Consider the following 6022-nt stretch of genomic DNA (forward strand, 5'->3'; position numbering starts at 1 on the left):
CCCAGAATACGTCTGGAGGGAATCATGCTTTTCAAAATATATATATATATATATATATGTGTGTATATATATATATATATATATATATATATATATATATATATATATATACAACTTACATTAGGTGTATATACATATAAATAGTTTAGTATATACATACATAGTTTATACATATATACACGTATATATGTATAAACTATGTTATTATATATATTATATTATTATATATATAATAAACGTGTTTTCAACTAAACTATATATATATACACGTTTATTATACATATAACGTGTTTTCAACTAAACTGACATTGTGAGGTACTGATTTAAATCTGATGCCATATAGTGTTGGAGTTGCATCACTGCTACCTTTAGAAATGAGTCTCCGATTTTATGACCCCTCATACACAGGCAGAATTTCATCATATGCAGATGTTGGATTATATTTTAAATGTAGAGGCCTCCAGTCCACCAGTCACACAGGGATAAAATGTTGAAAATGACATTGTTTGACACCACCACTGACCCTCCAGCATTCGCAGGTCACTGGGTGCAAATGCACATGAAAGAAATGCTTTGGTTTTTCCCTCCTTTTCTTTTAACCTGTAGAACAAAGCGACGGCGGATATAGTGTGGAGCCTGAACCTCAATACATAGCTGTGAGAGGGGAAACTGACGCCATGTCTCCAAAAGGCATGCCTTCTTATGTTACACGAGCGCACACACAACCATAACACACGCGTGCACTTCAGGTCTCTTAAACTTTGTGTAGTCAGTCCTCTATTTTCTTCTAGCTCTCTAATTATGTTTGCCACTGCAGCCTTATCAGAAAGGTAAATCGTATTCGTCGTCTCTTCTTCCATTCATGAGTGGAAAGGTCAGCCTCCCGCCCATGCGTTACTGAGCTACTACTGGTAATTCCCGCCCCTCACAGCTGATAAAAACCAAACGCACTCACAACCGAGCGGGATTATTTCATCAGCGAATACAGCAACATCGTCTCTGCTCTTCTTTCTGCGCCCTCTGGCCAAACTCAACCTGAAGACATTAAAGGTAATACATTTTATCGTGTTTCACTGGTACAATAAAGCGTCTTGTTTTTACCTAACAGGGGTTGTAGCGACATTTGTTTCGTCTACATCGTGTAACTACTACTGTGTAACAGGCGGACTGATGCAATCCTCCCTCGTGTGTTGTCAGATGTATTTGGCGCACTAGTTTAAATAGAATATAACGTCCCTCGTCCTTGCTTTGAATGTTTCTAGGCGAGCGCTAACAGTTACAGAAGTTTAAATTTTTCACCCCCACAAAATTTGACGTTTTGTATTCTGTCTTAATTTCTCGTTTTATCGGGTCAACTGCGGAAACTACAACAAACACTTGAGGCGGCCATTCAAGCGAAACGTTTAAATGGGTTTCTGTTTTTCTTAAACTCACGGCTCGACACTTTCCCCTTACTCCGTGTTTTCATTCAATGTTTTGGTCCCAGCCTGGCTCACCGGGCGCACCCTGCTTTTAGGGCTTGCTACCAAGGCCCGGTGTAGCCGGAATTAACGCAATGTTGCCTTCAGAGACCCTCAAAAAACGCCGAATTTCTAATCTAGTAAATTAACGTTTAACAAAACAGACCCTGTTGCAAAAGAAATTAATTTGGCAGTTATTTATGTATTAGTTTAAATTAAGCGACACAGCTGCTTTGTGACTGCAGTATAAATACACAACAGCAAAGCAACTCATATGAATTACTTTTTTTAAAAAAAAAGAGAGAGAACACTAAATATTGACGCAAAATTGTCTTATTCAATTACCAACATTGACTTCTTCAGTTACCAAGACAAGTCAACTGCGACCCCTAAAATCATCAGCAAGCGACAGAAGCACGCTTCCTGTACACTATGCAATTACGATGTTTCCGTAAACTCTGAAGGCAACATTAGCACCACGCGAGAGCCGACCGGAGCCACGTAGCTAGCCGGTGACAAAAGGACCATCAGCACACGGACAGCTGAACATCGCCCAGTTTGGTGGCACCGGTCGTAAGTACAGCTATTTTAAGTGTATGTTTATATATATATATAGCTTTTACAGTAGCCTTTACTCCCATTGTCCGCGACTGCCATCAAAGTGAGTTATACTTCCGGGAAGTGCACGCCGTCTGTGGATCAGGATGCTGCTGTGTGATCATGCGTATGTTGCATCAGCCGATGAAAAGCCACTCCACAATTAAAAACTGTAAAAATATTAGTAAAATGATTGTGGTGGGAAGTGAACGCACGAGTAGAGATTTGGGATGTGTAGTGTGACTCAAACCTTTTTGATTGGGTGGAGAGGTTGTTGAACTAATCAGGTAGCCACGTAATACTTGAAATCCAGGCTTAATTTACACGTCGATCTTTTCAGTTTAGGACAGCAAAATACAACCCCTAAACGCTAAATGAAAGGCTGAATATGTCAGGTGTTGGTGCCTATCGCAGCCGTCTTTGCTGCAGGTTTATATTGTGTAATCCTTTTATTGACTTTAAGGTGAGCAGCCACAACAGCCCCAAATTTCCCATGGGATTTACAGGTTTGCACTTTAAGACGCATCAGATTATTTTTATTGGTGTAACTCACTCAGAGGGGAATGTAGTACATGTGCAGTTGCCAAGCTCTGGGCTTAGCAAAACATTGAAGGTTGTAATAACTTTTTTTGAGTGGTACTGATGCAACTTTATGGTCATGTTGATGCAGTTGCATTAAACTGAGAGGTAAGTTTACATGACTGTGATTTCGACAAAAACTCCCTACATTCATTGAAGGTACAATTAAATGCAGGGCTGTTAGTTCGAGCTAGTTGTACCTAATAAGCTGGCAGCTATGTATAAAAGCATAGTAATCTATGTGTAGAAAGTCTATGGTACTATTACACCGTCTTGAACATTTCCAATTCTTATGATAGCATCACCAGAAATACAAGTATTTTATTCAGCCCAAACATATTTAATGTGTACAGTAGGAGGTGGTCTGTTGCACTGCAATTGCTACATCCTCTTGAGCACATGGCCGAAAAGTGTGTTGTGCAAGAAGGGTGTGCACCAAACCCTCAAAGTCACTGACCTACATCTGAGGGGTTTTGCATTTGTTATGTTCTTTGCCATTTTGGCATCAAGTCGAAACCTGACCTGAACCAATTACAAGATTTGGTTAAACACCTGTGTCTAAATATTGTGGTGAGATTTTTATATGATATATATATTATATTTTTATATGTCTCAGAGAAGCTGGGTTTCAAAGTAGTCGGAGCACACTTGTGTAGTTGGAGGGATAAATTACATGCTGTCTGTGGCCTCATCCTGTCTGACCTGTGCTGTGGTGCAGCTTCGTAGCCACATCTTGGTGTGCTTAGGTGTCCAGCTGACACAGGTTAAACCTTCTTTATGATGTGTAGATTTGTGCTTCTGTTCTCTTGGCTATTAATGTTAGCAGTGTTGGCATTGGTCATGGGAAAGTGCACAGACTGCTAGACTGTCACATTCCATCTTGCAGCGAGAGCAGTTTTTGGCAGGAGTGGTGGTTTTCAGACAGGTGACTTATAGGGTCGTTCAGTTCGGTGTCAGTGGTGGGTCTGTTTACACATACTTGCACACTAGGAATATTACATTTATGATTATCAGGGACGGGGAAATAGATAACAAGGTTTTCAATATATCTAAACTTTTTTATTTTTTTATTTTAACATATTAAGGAGAAATAAGAGATGCAAATCTACATATTTGTTTAGATACAAGCACAACAACTGTGCAGGTTAATATTGTGTGGTGGGGGGGGCTTGCTGCACAGCCAGGTGAATTGTGGTCAGTCAAAATCACCCTTTCTTAAAATGGAAGTTTTAAGTCTTGACACAAACGCTTCAGGTGCCTAGAATAAAAAAAAATCCTCAATTTATTACTTTTCTGAAAAATATCAGGACTGAGGTGCAGCATTTGAGTGATTTGGCTTTATGTTTTTGTTTTAACCTAGGAGCAGATTTGTGGGGAACTTTGTGGCGAAAGGCAACTTTCCAATTGGCCATTTGATAATTACATTTGACAACTCTGATGTAGCAGAAATAACATTGCTGTTCTGTTCATGTAACAATAGAGCTGTGCTATTATTGTTGATAATGATGGCACAGTCAAAACAAAGCCATGCGTTGTTTATATGGCTACTGCAACAAGCTATTATGAGGTTAGCAGGTTTGTTACTTCCCCCAAATAATCCTCTTAGAATTTGTGGCAGCAGTTGCAGCAACGCTAAGTCAAGTAACAGGACTATTATCCCTGAAGCCTGTTGTAACCGGAGCACTCTTGGCCAAGTCTTTGCTCATAGTCCTCCAAGATAAAGAGCCTTTGAGTTAAATCCATATTATAAAAATAAAAATATTTTTGATGAAGAAAGTAACTACCAGATAACAAAACAGAAATCAACTTGTTTCCTTGTTCACACTTCACCGAAAGTCATGTGTATTAATTTTAATATCAGGAACATAAAATGGCTGCATGTGTGACACTAGTCCGTTTCGTGTGTGTGTGTTATGCAGTGGAGCACATTTGTGAGCCACACCTCCTATGCAAACTGGTATAAACCTGCCCCACTTATGTAAAAAAGGTACCCTCGTGAAAACCACAAGGAAAAGATTAGCAACTAGCTGACGTGACGGAGGCATCGGCCTAGCGTAAAGGTGCCTCTAGCATCACTTTAATGAGACCACCCTTAAGTGAGGTCATACAGCAAGCAGGCCTGCATTTCTGTAACTGTAAGGTAGCCACAACTTAGTCTGTCAAAGAAAATATTGCCTTGAAAGGAAAATCCAGAGACCTTTTGATTTTTATTTGTTGGATTCATTTTCAGTTGTGAATGAGAACTTCCGTGGGTGTGTTTTTACAGTTTGCATAGATCCAGTTGAGCACCTTTTGTTCTGCTTAGTGAAGGTATGTGGATTGTTGGGCGAACCCCTGAGGAGATCACAGCCAGCTGGGCACAGTAGTTTAGCAGTAAATGTTTATTGACTCACTCAGATCTCAGTTCCTTGTGTGCGAGTGGAAAATGCTACTGGAATGTCACACCAAGTGGGGAGTGGGAGCTGTCCACCAGATACCAGTTTCCCATCAGTCTTCAGAGAGTTGAATGTTTATTATTGCGGTTGTCAGGTGCTCTGTGTTGTCTTTATTTCATTGTTTGACAGTGTTTGTCTTTTCTTTTCTCCCAACACTTTAACTGTACTAGACAGGATATTCCCTTTTGAAATGGTTAAGACTAAAAGTGCTTTGATGAAATAGTTTATTTTTACGGTATTAATAGAATATTGTAAGTGTACTGAAACATTGTGAGGGCTTGTATCCTGTGCGCTATGAAGAGGAACAAGCCAAAATTAGACCATACAATAACCTACAGCTTTTCCTTTTTCTTTTTTTAAACGTCCAACACACTGTGTGACCTGAAACGTCTCTTTGTATTTTACATACCACATTTTGTTTCATTAAGTGGAAAAGGGAGTAAGCATGTTCTACCTGAAGCTTAACTTCAACTGGACACAAGGTAAGAAAACAACTTGACAGCACAACCGAGGGTAGTCTTTCCAGTGGCACCTTTTCTCCCCACATCTTTTAGTTTCACATGTTTAATGAGTGCGAAAGGGAAAAAATTTTTGTCTAACCTCTGATCCAGGTAGACGTCCACACTTACACGTCCACACTGTGCCATCAGTCGGCCTGGTCTGTGTTCCTGGGTTAGTGTTTCAGTTCTTCTCTTTGCTGCCTGACCGGGCAAAGTGACTGATAGGCCTGAAACGTCCGTCCGCCTTCTCAGCGCTTGCTCCGTGGAGTCAGGTGTCATTGCCTTAATAGCTTCAGACTCTGTGCAGCGTTGCCTTTTGACACTACTCGGCATCCTGAATCCTAATTTCAAGCCTTTCATGGGAACAGCTGCAAAGCTGACCCACCAAAATGTCAAGCAAGGTTCAGGGCACTATTGCTGGAAAGAGTCCCCCCCCCCCCCCCCCCCCCCC

General features: G+C 40.5%; 1 protein-coding gene and 1 long non-coding RNA gene across 3 annotated transcripts in view; one reads left to right on the forward strand and one right to left on the reverse strand.

The window, feature by feature from the left end:
- Nucleotides 1-5875, reverse strand: part of LOC123962922 — an 18870-nt gene extending 12995 nt beyond the window's left edge. The window contains exon 1 of the long non-coding RNA XR_006823098.1: nucleotides 5672-5875. This is a non-coding gene — a long non-coding RNA (uncharacterized LOC123962922). The remainder of the gene's footprint in view (nucleotides 1-5671) is intronic.
- The window catches only part of slc7a3a (solute carrier family 7 member 3a), a 14985-nt gene continuing 9875 nt past the window's right edge, over nucleotides 913-6022 (forward strand). The window contains exon 1 of one of the 2 annotated variants that reach the window (XM_046039418.1): nucleotides 913-1050. The gene's annotated coding sequence lies outside the window, so the exon portion shown is untranslated. Of the gene's footprint in view, nucleotides 1051-1917; nucleotides 2034-6022 lie in introns of those variants that run through there. The other variant, XM_046039419.1, reaches the window with a different exon arrangement.

Source organism: Micropterus dolomieu, linkage group LG23 (genome assembly GCF_021292245.1).
Source record: "Micropterus dolomieu isolate WLL.071019.BEF.003 ecotype Adirondacks linkage group LG23, ASM2129224v1, whole genome shotgun sequence".
NCBI lineage: Eukaryota > Metazoa > Chordata > Actinopteri > Centrarchiformes > Centrarchidae > Micropterus > Micropterus dolomieu.